This window comes from Gavialis gangeticus, unplaced genomic scaffold, assembly GCF_001723915.1.
Source record: "Gavialis gangeticus isolate Ggan-Ray unplaced genomic scaffold, GavGan_comp1, whole genome shotgun sequence".
NCBI classification, from domain to species: Eukaryota; Metazoa; Chordata; order Crocodylia; family Gavialidae; genus Gavialis; species Gavialis gangeticus.
The window spans coordinates 88906877-88926959 of NW_017729024.1; the positions used below are offsets into that span (position 1 = coordinate 88906877).

The following is a 20083-nucleotide window of genomic DNA, read 5'->3' on the forward strand; positions in this document are numbered from 1 at the left end:
CGCTGCCCGCTCCCCCGGCCACGCCGCGCCGCGGAGCCGCTTCGGAAATGAAACACCTAAGCAGGGTGCCCCGCGCTCCGGCCTCCGCCAGCCCCGGCGGGGAGGAGGAGGAGGAGCCTGCCTTAAAGATGTAGAGGCTGGGCTGCGCCCTCCCCTCCCCTCGGTCCGGGCCGAGCCGAGGTGCTTCCCCCGCCGCCAGCCCCGGCTCTGTGGGCGCGGGTCGGGGGCTTCCCGGGAGCTCGTGGCCGCCTCTGGAGGGGGATCAGACACAGCCTGCACTGCTCCCCTCCACAGCAATGTCCAGGGTGTTTTCTTCCCCGCAGCATCTAATTTACATCGGACTGACATTTCCAGTCATTTGAACGTGCACAATCTTGCAGGGTGGTTCTCGCGGAGCCGGGAGTTGTTTCCGGGAAGAGAGGAGGACTCCGTTTATGAAGCAGTTAAACAGCTTGACTTTTTTTTAAGGGATTCACATCTACCCTGACTTCATCCAGTCAGGTGATTTCCACTGGAGACTCTGAAGGGCATTTTAAAAGCAATAACTGAGTTAGCTATGTGCTTGCAGTCCTGCCCTGTCTAGGAGTCAGGTTACATAGCACAGCGCACGTGTCACTTCGGCCCCAATTCAGCAAAAAAGCTGTGCTGGGGACCATCTCCCTCTAGTGCACGTATTTAATCTCCCTGTGCCTGAAGCAGGGTGTTGGTGCCCGAGCACTTGCAAAGAACAAATGTTTCCAACTGTTTAGTTGGTCTAGTAAAAGATATCACATTTACCCAAAGAACCTTGTCTGCTTATTTAATCCAGGTGTTGGTTTTGTGGCTCTGTACCACTGGCTTCTCCCTCTGACAGCTTCCCTTTGCTCTGCAAGTGATAACTACTTCCCTTTCAAATTCATTAACAAAAATAAGATTCAGCTCCAGCAACAGGTCTAGCTTGGACTGGGACTGCTTCTTTCTCAAAACTGGTGCAAAGCACCTGAAGCCTGAAAGTTTCTCTTCTTGCTCTCCCAATTATACAGGTTGTTTCAGCAAAAGATACTCACGTGACAAATCTTGCTAAATGCAAGGGCAGTAGGCTATCATAGGACTGTCCCCTGTGCATATATACAAAATATTCACATATGCAAAATGTTCAGATATAGGAGATACCCCTTATACAATGGCACCAAAAATCATGCACAATGGTCAAGAAACTATAATTTTATTACAAACAACTTGTCCAGGCACCTATACCCACTATTTTGTATTTCTGGTAACTATGCTGGAAGTTCATAGACTCAAAGTGTTCCTATAAAAAGGGCTGCCAAGTGAGGTTCTACAAGTATGGGATTTAAGTACATTTTTAAATGCTTTGCTTGAACTGGCGACTTAAAACTGGATATACAGAAAAGGTGAAATCAAGCAATTTATGCCAGAGAAAATCTGAATGTTGAAAATCCATAAATTAGGATTTAGTACCATATTTGAACATTGTTATATATAATATGTACAAAAAGGACAACTTTGTAAAGTAATCACATGGGACATTTACACACCTACTGGTAAGGTATTTTAAAGCTTTTTAAACATACTTTTTACTCTGTTGTATGTAGAACAATTCCTTCAAAGCCTCAAATAGAAAGCAAGCATCAAAGTATGTATTTTATAGAATTAGATGGACTCTGTAAACAGATGTAAGTAAATAAGGTAGGTCAAATTAGTGCCTACTAAATCTTGACAATATCCCTTTAACTTTATCACTTTTCTTTTAAAAAAAATCTGTCCTACCCTTTTTCCTTTATTGCCACAACATCCTTCTTTCAAGATCAAAAGCCTCAGATCAAAGCCAAGATCAAACTCCATGCTTTAAATAGAAGCAACTTTGCCATGAAGTATTACACAAAGAAGAACTTCTTAATAGAGATATCACAGCAGAAAATCTTATTTCAGTCTTTTATTTCACACTCACAACAGAACTACTTAAAAAGGACGTTGACATAGCAATTGTGTTTTATACAAACACAACAGATCTGCTAGTGAGTGGTAGCTCTGAAAGCTGCCATAAGCTAATACTTTAGCTCCCTGTGCATTCAAATGGAGAAAGAATATCACAGCATAGTTCAAAAAGGGAACAATCATAAATCTGAACAAGAAAATTAAACTGCTGACAGCACATTTAATTTAGTGCAACTACCTTAAAAAACCCACACAAAACACTTGGATAAGTTTACAGCCTAAATCAACCTTTTTGCACACAGATATTTTTTGGAAGGTCATGGTCAAGAAACTGAGATTGTCCTAAAATATTTTTAAAACAATTGCACCTCCTCTTCCATCATGTGGGAGAGGTCAAGGGAAAACAGAGTTACAAAGGACACAGTATCCCCCGCACACTTGCCTTGGGGATCTTTTAGGCAAATACAATATGTATAAGCATGAAAGGCTGCCTTCCTTTTTTATGCCAATGGAGTCACAGCCATTGGGAGAACTGCACAGGAACAACAACAATTTAAAATTACGATGATGATACTACCTGGATGTTAGTTCCCAACCATGTTTTCAGATCCAATCATGCTGCATACTGTTCACTACCTTAAATAATCTTCAAAGAGTGCAATTCATACATATGTCTGGGGTAAGTGCTGTAATGCCTAGGCCCCTTCCAGTCTGGCATCTTCCCAGTGAATGACATTGGGATGGAGAGGGGGTGATGCTATCCCACAGCTGCTCTCAGATGTTATTTTCTTTCCTGCCATGACTTAGATCTACTTTCAGTTAGTGAGTTAGTTCCACTTGGTGATAAGTCCAGGCCTGTTGGAGGAATTTCTTCGTGGAGCTCTGCCTTCCCTACACTCCACCCTTACCACTTCCTCAATATTAACTCAACTTCTCTTTTAAGGGACTGACCACTTGTGTCCAATTTAGGGGCCTTTTCCTAGGCTGCTGGGATCTGGGTCAGGCCCTCCAAATTGATTCCCTGCAAGTCAACCAGTCAGGTCTATTTTTCACCACTGTCTGCATAGGGATGCTCATTTGCTCTCATCAGTGAACTAACAGCACTCCAAGATAAGGCAGCTGAAGTCAATTTACCCCACTCAATAACTGTGTCATAAAGGTACATTGGCTGATGTCCTTAGCTGACTCAAACAGGTGGGTTTATCTTAGCCCACCCCCTTCATCCAAGGGTTCATAGATTCATAGATGCTAGGGTCAGAAGGGACCTCAACAGATCGTTGAGGCGGACCCCCTGCCTAGGCAGGAAAGAGTGCTGGGGTCAGATGACCCCAGCCAGATGCCTATCCAGCCTTCTCTTAAAGACCCCCAAGGTAGGGGAGAGCACCACCTCCCTTGGAAGCCCATTCCAAATTTTGGCCACCCTATGAAGAAGTTTTTCCTGTTCCTTGTTACCCCAAGAGGTGAACAGAGCATCTCTGATCCCTTGCTGTGTCCCCCTAATGAATTTGTAGGTGGCCACAAGATCACATCTCAGCCTTCTCTTGCAGAGGCTGAAGAGGTCCAGGTCCCTTAGTCTCTCCTCATAGGGCTTGTCCTATAAGCCCCTAATCATATGAGTGGCCCTCCTCTGGACCTTCTTGAGGCTATCCACATCCTTCTTGAAGTATGGCGCCCAAAACTGGACACAGTACTCCAACTGCAGTCTTACCAATGCCGCATAGAGGGGAAGTATCACCTCCTTGGTTCTATTCATCATGCATCTGCTGGTGCATGATAAAGTACAGTTAGCTCTGCTGATGATTTCATCACACTGATGACTCATGTTCATCTTGGAGTCCACTATGACTCTGAGATCCCTTTCTGCTTCTGTGCTGCTGAGAGGGTAACTTCCCAGCCAGTAGGTGTGCTGGATATTTTTGCGCCCTAGGTGCAGCACTCTGCATTTGTCCTTGTTGTACTGCATCCTATTATGTACTGTCCACTTTTCTAACCTGTTCAGGTCTGCCTGCAATCATTCCCTACCCTCCCAAGTGTGCATTTCACCCCACAATTTAGTATCATTTGTGGACTCCCACAAATATGATCCTTCATTATCTTTTCAAAGACCTTTCCAAGGATAGAGGTGAGACTGACTGGCCTATAATTACTCGGCTCCTCCTTCCTCCCCTTCTTGAAAATAGGGACCACACTGGCCCTTTTCCAGTCCCCCAGGACCTGACTAGAGTGCCACGAGTGCTCAAACAGCCATGCCAGTGGTTCTCCAATGACACCAGCCAATTCTTTCAGTACTCTCGGATGCAGCTCATCCGGGCCTACTGACCTGAACACATCCAGGCCATCTAAGTGACTCTGCACCAAGTCAGCATCAACAGTTAGTGGGCTTGTGTCCCTGTGATGCCCATCTAAGAACCCATTAGGAGACTTATCTTGACCCCTGTTCAGGAACACCAAGACAAAAAACGCATTTAATAGCTCAGCCTCACCCCCCCTCTCTGTCACTAATTGCTCCTCCTTGTTCAGTAGGAGTCCTATGCTGCCTTGCGCCTGCCTTTTACTCCCTACATACCTAAAAAGAGACTTTCTGTTTTCTTTAATTTGTGTTGCCAGCCTCAGCTCTGTAGTTGCTTTGGCCTTTCTAACTGCCTCCCTGCAAGTGCAGGCCATGTAGGCATACTCTTCCTTGGTAGCTTCCCCCTGCTTCTACTGCCTATATGCCTTCTTTTTTGCCCACAGGCTCCCATGGATTTCCCTGTTTAGCCAAGAAAGTTTTTTGCCTCCTTTCCCCCTAGGATTTTCTTTGTCCCCAGTGCCTTTCCTTTTACAGCATAAGATAACAGGCAACATGGAGATAACAAAAACATACAGTGGAGCAAAAGGTAATATGATAAGTATAATATGCAGTGGTCACAGCACACCACCTGTCTAGTCAACCATTAACTACATTTAATGATGCTTCAGGAAGATTTAACTCTGCATCAGACGTGGAAAATTCACTTGGAAATCTACAGGGATAGTGAAGGTCAATGCTGTGAAAAACAACTGGTTATCTGGTCTATCTCCTCCATGCCCTAAAGTAACATAAAGCTTTAGGGGAATTAGGGAGGAAGGGGAAGAAGTTTCCACAAGATGCTAGACGGAAATATGATCAATGTTATAATTATTGAGATATTACAGAAAAGTCCAAGTAATAAACCAAATAGTGCTAGATGCACTATACACATGAAGCAAAAAGATGGTCCCTGCCCCAGAACAAGAATGACTCCATAGTCCTTCACCTGCCTAATGTCTATGTCACTCAGAAATAACCTGGGAGATATGAATTCCCCAATACTAGAAATTAAGGAGCAATTCATTTAACCCTTTGTACTTGCAGCAGTAGAATAAAAGCATAAGGATTTTGAGATACCTGGATGGAGCTAGAGGTTTCTACCAGTTGGGTACAAAACACTAAGGTGGTGTTCTCTTATACGTGATTAGCCTAGGTAATAACCTGTACCACCTGTGCTTAAAACAAGGCCTGATCCCAGGCATAAAATAAACATTCAAGATTGTGGTTCAAAGTTTATTGGATATATTTATACTGCTAAATTTTAAATGGAGATAGAGGAAGTGGCTTTGAACAGTTCAGGTATGATTGGTACTGATGACATTTCCTGAGCCAATAAAAGACTATCATTGGGATATACCTTCCTTTACATATTGTATCCAAATTTCTATAACTTGAACTTGTCTAGCATCTCAAATGCTAAAGCATTCAATATTGATAAATTTAGAAGGTCATTCTATCTAAGGTGAACTCTATTTAAGTGGGCTTGATTGCTGGCTAGCCAGTAGTCTTCAGAGACACAAAGTGTTGAGGAAAAAGATAAATCAGAAAAGGGAGAGGTAAAATTTTATTTTAAATGCATTTCAAAAGAGCAGCTGAACAATGGTGGAAACAAATGGGTGGCACAGTTACATCATACAAACTAGCCCCTCATCTCTTGGGACCTGATTTTCCTCTTAGTCACTACAGCTTTAACAGTGGAATTACACACACTCTTATATATGTTATATCTATTTCTAATAACAAGGATATATAACACATATGGTATAGAAAGAACCCTTTAAAGGGTTTTATAGTCATGACCATGGGACAGCATCTACACTTTGAGGGGGACCATGCCTGGATGCCTTTTAAATTTGGAAGATAGCTGGCTTTACCTCTCTAGAAAATAAGATTTTTCACTTCACACCAGTTCTGGTTTAGTTTCAAGCAAATAGAACTTTAATTCCCTGACTACATTTAAAAGATAAAATCATTGTCCTAGTATAATCAACAGGTTTTCTTCCATCAATTTCACCGAAGCTAGGATTTCACCCAAATGTATAATTGGTTTTCAGGTGCATGCAAGGAGTTAAAACAAAAAAAGTACAAGGATACAGGTTGAAAGTAAAATATGAATTTAACTTGAGAACATGGGAGAGATGTGGCCTCAGCAACACTTTAAAGTTGCTTTGTGAGAAATGACCTGACTTCCCACGCTAGTCAAAAGTAAAATAATCTTTAGAGTCAGAAAACACAGTGGCTCACTAAGTGATTTAATAACAGTTTAAAATATTAGATTAAGGCTCTATTGTCCCACTGTGCAATTCAAGTTCTTATAAGACAATAGTGTTTTCAGAATTTGGGAGACAGGGGAATGAAGCAGCAGACCAAGACTGTGCAAAAGACTGATCCCTAGGCACCATGGTGGGAATGAAGGGGAGGAGACAGAATAGGAAGCAGCATGCTGGGAAGACCATCCCATCATTTTGGGAATCACTGTCTCTTGTGGAGATGTACTTAGCATAAGAGGAATCCTATGGATTCTCTGAAATAAGCTGAAGCTGTCATCCCAAGTCATCAGGCTAACTCAGACTACACAAAGTGCTGCTAAAGGGGAAGCCTGAGCCTAACACAAAACATGAAGAAGTCTTGACACTGGTCGCATCAGAATTCTTGACATACAAAGCACTGGGAAGAGGAGCATCAAGACCCGTGCATCAGACTGCAGAAGAGTTGGTTCACAAGTAGACAAAAACATCCTCGACCACATCAGTATTTTGAGGTATCCTGGTAATGGCAGTAAGAACTGACATTGAGAACTTTAAGGCAGTCCCTTGATGAGTAGGCCCCAGGGACACCTCTGTTGAGAACTAAGAAAACACTGGTAGGTTATTAGACGTTGGTGTGTTATTGGTAGGGATCCAGAATGAGTCAGCAAGTAGCAAGCTCCTCCTTCCCATTAAATGCCAGTAACTCAGCTGCATCAAAAGCTGTCCCAAACTCAAAATGAGCATTCTGTCGGGGCACTCAATTTGGGAGCAGCACGTCAGTTAGCGCTGCCTGGTGCTAAATGGGCATCGTTCAAGGGTGGTGTGTTCCTGCACATGAGACGTGCACATGAGCATATGTCTATCCTCACCTTCATCTCACACTTTTTAATTTGCAGAAACACATTTGTAAAACCCTGAAAAACTGGGATTTTTTTCTGGAGATTACTTCATGAAAAATATATGGGTTAGAGCTTCTGCCCACACATGCGCACACACCCTTTTAAAAGCCTAGATCATTGAGGATGTAGGGACGGAGCTTCAGAAAAGCAGTGACTTATTCTTTGCACCTACGATTTTCACCAAGCCTCAGATCTCTGGATTTCTAAACCAAAAATGTCTGGAATATTATTTCTTAAAGCAGCATTTGTCTTTTGATTATTTTATCCACTGAAAAAAGTGTCAAAAGATCTAAAAACTACTTACAAGGTCTTCTAAGCAGGAGAGATTTGAGTACTATTTGCAAGAAACCAGCTGTAATTATTCCAAAAGAAAAGTTATTTTCATACAAGGTAACTCACAAAATATTTAAATTCCTCTATGAATTGTTTCAGTTGGCCAAGGAAAACAAATAGGCAGGGTAAAAATTAATTTGTTTGCTAACCTCTGTGCTTTTCTTATAATATTTTTGCAAGCAAAGGATTAAAATCAATGTTTAGTGCTATCCGGGCCCAGCTGTGTCCATATTAGGAGAGCTCAGTTCAACATTGCTGTGTAAAAAAGGACCTATCCTCCCTCTCTTTGCTATGTTTCCACCCGTTGTATACGTAGGTGGGAGAGTGGGAGCTTGGGAATGTGAACTTGATCCAACATTGATCAGCCAGGCAGCAAACTCTTATTGTTCTTTAGATACCAAACATAACTCCTTTCTAGTAGGGATAAGCCCAATCATTCTGCACATAACACAGCTTTTGTGCTCAGCAGTGCGATTAACAGAAAAAGGGAACCACAAAGAGTATTAGAGATTTATTAAACTTAAAACATATTCTAATATGCAAACCTTCTGAATCCAACTTACAGTTCTATAAGCAATGCAAAATTTGTTTGAAAATAGGCTTCAGTTTCTCCCCTTTTGAGGCTGCTACTCATTCAGGTTTACAATAATGTGAGTATTGTAGCTCAGTTATTTATATATAACACTGCAAGAAAACCTAAGAAAAAGAAATAAGAGTTTTGCTGCTTCTGATCATGAAAGTGGAGGGTAGAGTGAACCATACATTACCTTATAAGCAGGGCACTAAACTAGAACTAGTGGAGTATGCAGAAAAGAGTCCTTTAGTATTCAGACTATGCTCATCTTGAAAGATGAAATAATGATTTGCACCATTTTCTAGCCCATCACCATCCTCAGAAAGCACTTCATCTACTTTACTCTAGGAAACATTATAGAAAAGCTCATTAACATTTCTGTTAGCTATTTATATCCCAGTTTGAAAAATAAGAACTGAGGCACAAAGACATTATGGCCCACATTTTGAAATACTGGGTCTAAAATTAAGCCTCTAGATCCCTATCAGGCTGCAGGCTCATATGTATTAAGCCATCTAAATGAGGTTTGGTACCCAGTCTTAGGTGCCATATTTTCACATGTTTGGCTTTGATTGTCCAGACACCCATAGGAGTCTGTGATACTATTAATTTGTTTCTGATCCCTGGTCCAAGGTTTTACCCACAAGACCACTCAACATAAATCATTTTGTATCATATGCAGTAATGTTCAGAACACTGCAGAGAATAATCCTGGCATGTTAGCTGAAATTTCTCCAGAACTAAACCAGGATTTTTTTAACCACTTATGACATGCTATGTTGTACATCCAAATGCATCTGAAATGCACGTTTCTAGCCATTCAACACAAAATATACCCATAGCTGGATCTTATACTTCTTGTGTTTCAAGTAAAATCTATAGAAATACCTAAATGCTTTGCATTTCAAATTTTTGTGAATAACCATCCTTAATTCAGATCAATGCAAGGTTTATCTAAAGAATGTTAACTTATAATATACTTTAATATAGTAACTTGCCAAAGCATAAAATATTTCTTCCATCAAGCTCTTCATGTTTACTTGATTTGCTTATTGTCTTCGTACTCCTCAAAGGGCTAACATGATAAAGAGTTAATGGTGTAAGGAGACAGCCTGTTTGTACAATCTGTCTTGGTCTGTTTCTCTTCATGAGTCATCTGCCATTTATGTACCTTACAATCATCGACAGTGTTTCAGTGCATTTCTATATTTCACAAAATCCCACCCAAAAATGAGATGGAGTGTTGACTGCATTATTGCTAAATTCTAAAAAGATAAACCAATATTTTTTCATTTTTTATTTCTAATGGTGCATCTTATTTATGATCATTATCATTAGAGATTCAACTAGCCAATTTATGTTATTGACCTAAGCTAATTTCAGCACTTTAAAAGATCTTTTAATTTCCCACTCTCCAAAGTACATCCCAGGTTAAACATCCTAATGTAGCAATTTTTCTTGAGGTACAGTATCTATTCTTCAAATTATAGCTATTTACAAGCACAAATACTTCTCACAAATAAATCTGTGATTTAGCCTTTTTTCAAGATTATAACTGAAACATCAAGTGATTGCATTCTTTGTAGTGATATGAAAATGTCTCAATTTTATAAGGCCAAAAGATAGCTTCAAGTGAGCTTTTCAGCAAATTTAAGCACTAAAGCTGCAACATATTATTCCTGTGGCCAGTAATTCAATGCTAGATTTGAAATAGAGTCACTGTTAGGCTTCATAACATGAAAAAGATTAAATCATAGAAGAAAAAATTCTGTTCCAAGTAATGGGTTTGAATAAGACTTCCCTGCTAAGCAGAAGTCCTTACTGCCAATTCCTACAAACATAACCTGTACAGATACTGAGGTTTTTAGTTGTTTACTCCTTCAGTGTCACCTTCTCCATCAGATACATATATATTACATTCAGAAAGAAAATCTCCAAGATAAGAAATGAAATATCAAGCCTTAAGTTACATACTTCATTGAAAACAATGACCCAGAAGGAGTTATTTTTCTGCTGAGTGACTCTCTGTATACACTGCAGATCTTAGATAAATAACTGATAACTATCGTCTAGAGATACAGCAAAAGTATACACTTCAAAAGACATTCAGATTTGGTCATTTTGCTAGTAATTGACCATAACCACTAACCTGTGGTGCACTGGCTGTGAGAGGTATCCTGAGAGCCCCTCACTCAGTCACTCTCTCAGTAAGAGGAAACAGGAAATCTAAAAAGTTTATAACTGGGGCTAAAGCCAGTGGAAAAAACCTGCTTTTCAGTTTTTACAGTAAATACATGACCTATTGTTGTAACATTCCTCAAAAGTTTATAAAACCACAGAAAGACATTCCTTGGATAGATTTTTGGCAAATCACAAATTATATTTTTGCTTGATTGTATAACTACTATGCAAAATTGGGCTTCTAGATCTCCAATAACCCTAATTATCCCATTCACTTTCCTTTTTGAACAGGCCAGTCAAAGAGGCAGCCAAATACACAACCATACATTTGCTGATGTAACGTGCAGTATGTACAAAACTGCCATTAAGAGGAATAAAAAGGCCATGAATAAAGGAATGCCAACTGGTGACAGAATTCTCTTGACCTTATATTTATAGGAATACAGCATACAGATGGTGCATTTGTTTACAAATAGCACTAAAAGATGGAGCTTAAATTGCAGCTTTAGCAGAGAATGTCATTCTGAATACAGAATTTTGAAAATAGGAGTAAGGACAGAAACAAAACCAGCACTGGAAAGAGGAAATAAACACTGAAAAAATGGCAGATTTCTTGGAAACAGTGTGCAATTGTATGCTCAGAATTAGTAAATTAAGGGTCCTATTCTGCCACTCTCTGGGCACATCCTGACAAGCGAGCACATGCAGGAGTGTGTGTTTCCTGTGGGACAAATAGCAGTGGCACATACTTGTGCCGCTGCTATTTGTCCCCGGGCAGCAGTGGCACCAAGCTGGCCACTTTGAGCCTGGCTGGCAGCCAGAGCATGGCTCTGACCAACCAGGCTCCCTTTTCAGTGGCACCATCCTGCTTTTTTTCAGCAGCAGTTTTTTTTGCCACTGGAATCTCCCAGTGCCAACCCCCCCCCCCCACAGCTGTGCTGCTAATTAGCAGCATGGCAACAGGTGCATGTGTGCTGCATGCAGTTTACATGCCTCAAACTGCTGCAAGGTGACACAAATCACATGTACACGTTCATCAGGACCTGCCCACAGAGCGCACCTACACAAGATGTTTACTGCAGAGCTGCCTAAGTAATTACCTCTGAAGTATAGTCTCTGTGACTACACTTGCAGTCCTATTAGGTTGCAGTAAACAAATAAACATTGCCAAAGGTTAGTACTTGTAAATAAGACTACTATCCTGCAGCAGCATCATTTACTGTGCAGCAATGCACATGTAGATGCTGATGGGGCTGGCTGGGGCACAAGGGGGCTTCAGTGCAGGGGCTGCCTCCTGGATAAACCCACACTGAAGCACCCTCATGCCCCAGCGTGCCCCTCTGCAGCATGTTAAGCTGGGTCAGATCTGCTAAATAGAACTTGACCTGAATGTGAGTGCATCTACATGTGCAATTAATGCAAAGCAATAAACTCCCAGCTCCGATGATATGTGCCAGAGTTTATTGCTTCGCATTAACTGCACATGTAGATGCACCCACATTCAGGTAAAGTTCTATTTAGTATGAAGTACCTATTGATGGAACTGTTGTCATTGGCAAGTACTACTTAATGTGGGCAAGAACAGCAGTCCTAAATCGGAGAAGGCAGAGAGAAAAAGAGAGGCACATAGCAGTGTTTCCAGCTCTTGCAATGATATTGTAATTGTTGGGATATTTAGTATGTTTCTTAACCCCAGGAACCTGGGCTTTATGTGATTACATAAGACTCTCAGATTTCACTTACAGAATTTTTACCACCACTTTCATAAGTCCAGTTCAAGCACCAATGGAAAATATGTGTCATGCAAGGGCAGATTGACTACATATTTTTGACTCAAGTGAAGAAAGTTCTAATTTCATGTGACCCTGGGAAAAATCATTTCTATGATCATGAAACAGCAAAAAAAAAAGGCACACCCATAGAATAATCAAAATAATTGCTTTCCAGCCTATAGGAGCATGGCTATGAAATAATGGAGTTTCTAAAGAAGTGGAAGAATACATAGATGTGCTACAGGAGTTCAGAACAGTGTCCAAAAGGCTAGGTCCCAAAAAAGTCCCAGAGACCAAATCCTGGAACTGAGTCCTGACCTAAGTATAGGCACCTACAAGGATCCTTTCAAAGATTTATTTTCAAAACATGGCCAGAGGAGGTGGTGTAAGTTTAGCAGGTACAGCACTCACTTAGGAACAGGTTAGAGGAGGGGTGGGCAATTATTTTCGGTGGAGGGCCACTTACTGAGTTTTGGCAAGCCATTGAGGGCCGCATGACAGGCAGCTAGGGGCAGATAAATATTAATTTTCAAAATTTTTAGGTGCCCCACAGGCCAGGCAGAATGGCCTGGCAGGCTGCAAATGGCCCATGGGCCGCATTTTGCCCGCCCCTGAGTTAGAGTTTGTTTTTAGACCCTCCTCAGCTTGAGGGGACTTGTACCCATACCTCTCACCTCTCAGACGAGTTTCTGATCACTGGACTTGAAGATAGGCTGGGTGTGGCACTCTCCACTGCTCCTACTGCAGCTGGGCCACTAAAGTGTGTCAGATTTATGGAGCCAGAAGGAAAGTAATCAAGAGGAAGGCTGACTTTATAGCCTATAAGCCAGGGGGAAGTCTTGAGTTTGAGTTCCTGCTGTCAAGACAGTTTTTGTTGTCTGTTTTTTGTTGCATGTAATATATGTAATTGATGATAGGAGCACTACGCCTCAGAGTCACATTCCTTCTAGCTTGCTCTCCTGGCCCTACAAAGTCTTATGTTCCTGGTTCCACAGAAACCCAGCTACAATTGATGGGATACAAGATGCCCCCATCCCAGTCCGGTCTATAGCCAGAAGGTCAAAGCACTCATTAAAAGCTGGGAGATATGGGTTTACATATCTTCAGACTGAGGGTGTAGAACCCAGATCTCCCAATTCCTGGGCAACTACTCTAAGCACCAAGTTAACCATGATTGCTGGGCATGTGCGAAGGCAGACTACAGGAGCCTAAACAACTTTCAGATCAAGAAAGGGAGCATCTAAAGTCTGCCTAAGTCTTATTTTAAGCACTTAATCCTTTGTTGTACCTTGCCCAACAGCTATTAAAGAGGTACAAGGACTGTCTGGTATTTATTACTTAGCTAAACACCAATTAAAGAGAAATGAAAGTGGGAAAGATAACTGCTTATGCTTAACTTTAAGAGCGCTAATTATTTAGGGTGGAAGAAGAAGCTATGAGTAATCAGATGACCTAAAGGGAAAAAATAAACTACACAGAGAAAATTTTCCTTGATAATAAGGTCTATAAGACTGTAGTCCCAACTGTGGTGTGGAATCCCCATCCTCTGAGACACTTTAAACTAGATAGGAAAATGCTCAAAAATACATGCTTGAGAGAGCAGTCCAGCAGCTGTGAGAGTAAAGTGGACTTACATGACCTAATAGATGTTTTCCAGCTCTGAAAGCAACTGGGTGGTTCTGATTCCACTCTGTGTCAGCTTAACTCGTTGACTAAAGTTAGCAGTGTTAAATCACTATTAGGTGAGCACAGGATGAAAAGTTGCTATAATCCTGTGGTGAGTCACCTCTGAAACTGCAGTACATCCTGACAATTGTTGATGTTTGATCTAACAAACAACACATTCAACAACACAATCCACTTGACCTTATTTAACATAGCCAAGATATGTTCCAGGAAAAAAAAAATGTTTAGAAAATGCGCGCTGCAGAAATGTTTACTTTTCATCACATGCACCTTAGGGCCTTATGTATTAGCAAACCTTATTACAACGGAGCCAAAAGATAGCCAGACTGTTCTGTGGCATTCTTCCACATAGGAAAGGATAGGTTGGTCACTGCAACACATCCTACTTTATAAGGCTAACCTTTAGAAAACATGGAATCTGGGAGTGCAACTTGGCAAGCAGTAATTTTTAAATAAGGCATTAGGCCAAATTCTGTTTTTACTTATCGTAAGTGACTCTCCTGACTTTGGTGGAGTCACTCTTGATTTACACTGAGAGATCGGAAACTGGCCCAGTGTTTCTAAATTGGAGGAAGGACAGAATGCCTTTCCTATGACTATAATATAAATGGAGATTTGCTGGTATTCAAGTTTAGCTAGTTATTGTTTGCATTAATATACAGGCATATCTGCGTAGTAGGGCTGTGTGAAACAGCGTTCTGCTTCAACTTCCGTTTGGATGGAACAGTGTTTTGTTTTGAGTTTCGTTTAATTTTGAAAGCACTGTTCCATTTCATTTCATTGAAACGGTTTCACTGTTTTGACGTTTCTCCCATAGGCTATAATGGATAAGCATGAAACAGCCTATAACTTCCCCCCACCGGGCTCAGTTCCGCAGCACTGCCAACCACTGGCAACTGAGCCTGGTGGCGCGAGGCACTTCCCCACACCGGGCTCAGTACCAGGGAACCGAGCCCGGTGGGAGGAAGCACCTCCCACCACCAGGCTCAGCTCTCAGTGGCTGGCAGCCCCGTGATGGGAGGCAGAGCACAACCCTGCCCGCCTCCCGCCACCGGGCTGAGATCCATGGGGCTGGCGGAGCCAATCAGAGTGCGGCCCAGCAGTGAGAAGCAGGCAGAGCCGGTGCTATGCTCCAATTGTATCCGCCAGCCCGATGGAGCTTAGCCCAGTGGCGGGAAGCAGGGAGAGCCAGGGCTGCGTTCCCCACCAGGCTGAGCCACATGGAACTGCAAAACCACTTGGAGCACAGCCCTGGCTCTCCCCTGCCTCCCACCACCTGGCTGGCTGCTTCAAAATTCAAAATATTTCAAAACCTTGTTTCATTTCAAAGCTGTTTTGAAGCCCTTCATTTTGTTTTGATTTTGCTGTTTCGAGCTTGAAACAAGTCAAAACAGTGTTGAAACAAAACAGCCGCCAAAGCTTCTCGCAGCCCTACTGCGTAGTTCTGTTGTGTGAGAGAAGATTTGAGATAGCTTGCAGGGAACAGGCTGAATGTAGGAATGGAGGATCTTCCACTACGTAGGTCTTCTAGTCTTCTGTTTCATGGCAAGAGATTGTAGAGGATACAAAAGGTATTTCATCCACTGGGATGCACCATATTTAATTGAATAAAAAATGAGTTTGTTTCCCCAGATCTACATGTTGGGAGAACATCTCCCTCATCTTAGATTCAAGTACCAGCCTAAGGCAGGTTGCAGCTCAGCACTGGCTTCAGTCCCAGGCCTGTTGACTGAGCCACCACCTGTCCCAAGCCAGAGTGTCTTGTGCAGCAGAGGAGGGAGACTGTGGTGTTGGGTACAGTTGGGGAGACCCTCACTGTATGGCTTAGGGGAGCAACCTGTCCCCGCACCACCTGCCCCCTCCAAGACACTTGCCCCCACCCTTCCTCCCTCCCACTGCTTACCTTCAGTTCCTCCACAGGCCCAACTCAGCTAGGCCCAGAGTTCCCACCTCTGTTTCTGCCTGGCCAGGCTGGGTTGGGACTGAGGACACCAGGAATGACTGCCCTGGAGCCAGAGTCAAAGCCACAGCTACAGCCAGAGTTACTGCTCAAGGTAAGCAGCAGGAGACTGCAGAAGGCAGGGGGACCAGCCACTGGGTCATCAGGCACAGTCATGGGGGGAGAGGGGGAAAGGGGCACATGGTAAGGGGATAAGTGGCAGAAGCACAGGCACTACTAGGAGGAGCAAGTAGTAGCGAGACAGGTAGCAGGGGGCAGGCCCAGGTCCAGGAGGATGCAGAGGGGGTAAGGGGTGGGGGTCTGGCCCCTCAACCCCGTCCCTGTTTTCCGTACTACAGTGGTGGAGAGATGAATTTAGGATGACCCCCCTAACAATTAGATTCTATAAGAGTCTATAAAAATTATAAAAAAGTATAATTTTCCATGCATATAATCTAATTACTAGGGTGAGGGGGTCTTCTTCAATTCAAAGTTGTCTTGGATTTGGCTAAATACAGCAGATGCCCAAGTAGCACTGAGTCCATAACCTGCAGTCGTGGAAATTAATTTATATCTCCATCTAACATTTGTACTAGCCTCCACTCAGTTTTTGAAAACTGGACATTAGCATAAGGAATTAGAAGAGGGGAAAATAAAATGAATTTCCTTTAGTGTTTACTGGATGTGTAACAATCAGCTCTACAGAGCATCACATGCCTATAGCTTGTGGTATGTTTGAATATCATTCTAGATTAAAATATTGCAAACATTTTAGTAGATATAATCATAAACCACCTGGAAGAGTGAAGTGTTTTGCTTGAAGAAAATGGAATCCATTCCCTACCCTATTCCACCCATCTGAGGAAAAGATTAAGCAGTTTTGCTGTCTCCCTGTACTGTTGTTTATAACCAGGGATCCTGGTTTACCCTGATAAAAAAAATCATAAATTCTCTAATAAAAAACTCAAAATGCATGATTAAAATGAAATGCCACTGTATATATATATAGGTATCAACTGAACACAATGTTCAATTGTACCCGCCCCCGCCCCACACAAATCTGGGGAGCACAGGTCCCCCCTGGCCTCCCCGGGAGTGCACACCAGCAGGGAACTGGTCTCTCCTACCCCCTAGACAAGCTACCTGCAGTCCAGTCTCACTCCCTGCTGGGGTCCTGTGGCTGCGCATTCTGGCCCTGGACCCCAAGCCCCACACACCACCCAGCTGGGCAGCAGCCCCAGCATGAGCCCTGCCCAACTCCCACCCTCCCTCCCTATCGGGGCTTCAACCCCCTCAGCCCCTACCTCTAGACTTAGCTGTGGGAGCTGCTCTCCAGGCTGCCCCACGGTCATGTACATGCACATGGCACCCCCTGCCTGACCACCCTCCTCCCGCTCCCCCCCAGCTCCTTGCAGGCTGGAAGTCTGTCAGCCTGCAGAGAACTCTTTGCAAAAGTGCAAAATCCATGTTTTTCTCCATTAAAATGAAAATCCGTGTTTTTCTCAGGTAAAAGGGGAAATTGCTTTTTTTTCATTTTCCCATGGGAAACAGAAAACCTAGATTGTCCCAGCTGACAGCAGGAGGGTTTGGGATTGAGAGAGTGGTTGGAGGTAAAAAGGTAAGAAAGGTTCATTGACTTAACAAATACACAACTACGCATAATATAACAAGACAACAATGACAGACAATAACAATTTTTGTCGGCAGCTTATTGGCAGTCCCCTCTGATGCCTGATGTACGACAAGTTTCTTTTTTATAAAGCTCAGCGAAGTTAGGCGTCCCTGATCTGTGCTTTCCGAGGGGTACCGGGAAAGACCCTGGTATTCAGTCCTTGGGCTCCTCGAGATCTATGGGCCTACCGAATTTAGGTCAACAGCTAATTTTTAAATTAGTAGCTTCTCTCACAGTGCTGCATCTTCCTTCTGATAATTTCTGGATGTGCTAGTCAATTTATAACTTCTGAGCTACACTGTGGACTCACAGCCACTCACAACGAAGTTTCTTTATGACTAATAGCAGTATGACTGACCAGTAGCAGTTTTGCATTTTTTTGATAAGGTTAATTTTAACTGAGCTATTACATACAAGGCCTTACTACATTTAAGGTTTCACTAATCTTACAAGGCCTCACTACATACAAGGCCTTACTAATCTTTGACTTTAATTAAGTTCTTAGCAGCAACATACAGCTTGCCATACAAGAATAAACGACAAGAAACACCTGGTCTAATCCTCACAGAGCGCTCAGCAAGCACCAGCACCATACAGACACAACTTTCAGCTGTCACACTGGATCCCTGTTTATAACAGTGTTTCTCAACCTGTGGGTCATGACCCAAAAGTGGGTTGCAAGAATATATGAAAGGGTCATGAATAAACTTTAAAATGGATTTTCCTTTGAAGGAGAAAAACATGGGAAACTACAGAATTACCCTTGCAGGCTGGCAGAGTTCTGGACTGCAAGGGGCTGCTTGGGGTGAGGGGAGCAAGAGGAGGGTGATCAGGCAGGGGTAGCCACATGAATGTGCGCAAGAATACATGCACGTGACAGCCAGGCAGCATGGACAGCAGCTCCTGTAGTTCCCTACAGGTAAATCTATGGGGTGGGGCATAGACATGGCATTGGAGGGGGTGCAGGGGCACAAACAATGCATCAGAGTCGAGGCATGGAAGGCATGTGCGCCCCCCAGATTTGTGTCCCCATAGCAGGCTTGGGGCTGCAGCCTGGCCGGACTGGCACAGGCAGGAGCTACCTCCATGGTCCAGCGGCAGGTGGCAAGACTCTTGCCACTGCCAGGACCCCCACACCAGCAGTGTGAGGAGTAACAGATAGGGAGGCTGTATTGCCCTCACTTCCTCCCATCACCAGCTGCTTGCACGCTGCCTGTGCCTCTACCCCGCCACCATGGCTCAGCTGCCACCGCTGCTGCCACTTCCCTCAGGCTGTGACTCTACCCTGGAGGGCAACATGGGCAGTCTCAGAGGAGAAGCAGCGGGGCCACGGCATGGGGCAGAGCCATGGCCCAGCATACTTTTTTGTTTGAATGGTTAGTTGGTTGTTTTGGGGGGGCTTTTTTGGTTCTGGTTTTTTTTTGGTTTTGGTTCTTTTTCTGTTTTTTTACAGAAATAGTAAAATCAGGAAATCCTGTTGGTCTTCAAAGACAATTTGTGGCAATTTACGGCCTGCTGAATTTGGACCATTTTTCCTGTACATTTTGCCTGTACATCATTATATGCTTGCACAGGATATTGATATTGCTTGTTAGTAGTGCTGGAGAGTTTCAAGTTGCCATAGTCATGCAAACATAGTTTTCAAATTAAATCAGAAGTATTTTAAATTTTCCTTTCTTTTTTTACCTTTCTTTTCTGATTTTTTTGGTGTCATTCTCATAGTTCTCTATAGTGATGAATAGACTTTAAATGCTTGTGAGCTATTTGATGACTGAGTATTAGTATGCTAGTTCAACAGCACACAATTAGCAACACTTTTTTCCCCTTCCCTCAGGGCAAATGTTCTAAACAGCAACCTTGTTGTTTGCTGTACAAAATATGGAATTCAGCTAAATATGCCTACTGTTATTCCCAGACTCCAAATCAAGCTGTGATCCTTAACGACATTAAGCTTTTCATAATAATCTGCAAAACAACCAGCTTTGTGATGTACCTAAAATTTTTAGAGAACTCACTCTATATATACCAACACAAGGTATTATTAATGCAGAGTTAAGGTTGCTCAATGATGCTTGACATCCTTCTAGAAAAATGAGTTCAAGTACATTTAAACCTCCAAGTTAAAGCAGTGCATACTTTAGGGCAGCGCATACTTTAACCTCTCAAAAGCCCATAAGTGCATGGTTACACACAACATGGCACCACAGAGCAATCTTAACTTGCATTAACTCATTTTGTGGCAGTGAATTTCCTATTTTTTTTCCAACAGAAAAGGCTATTGTGTCCAAAAGATGGTGTTAAGAGAAGCTGTAAGAGTCATGTGAAGGAGAGCTAAGTTCAGGCCAAAGAGATGAATAAAGCTTGATCTGATAGCTCTAAGACGCATGAACTGCTTCTTACATCTAAGTGGGTGTTCTTATCTCACTTGGTGCTTGAGAGTTTGTAGCATACTAGGCTAGGCTATAGAAGTAGGGTCGGAAGGGACCTTGTAGATCTTCAAGTCCAACCCCC

The 20083-nt window shown here is 42.8% G+C and overlaps 1 protein-coding gene across 3 annotated transcripts in view; it reads right to left on the minus strand.

The window, feature by feature from the left end:
- CUNH9orf3 (chromosome unknown C9orf3 homolog) overlaps positions 1 to 20083 on the minus strand; it is a 402054-nt gene that overhangs the window by 105495 nt on the left and 276476 nt on the right. The gene's annotated exons all lie outside the window — the stretch shown is intronic.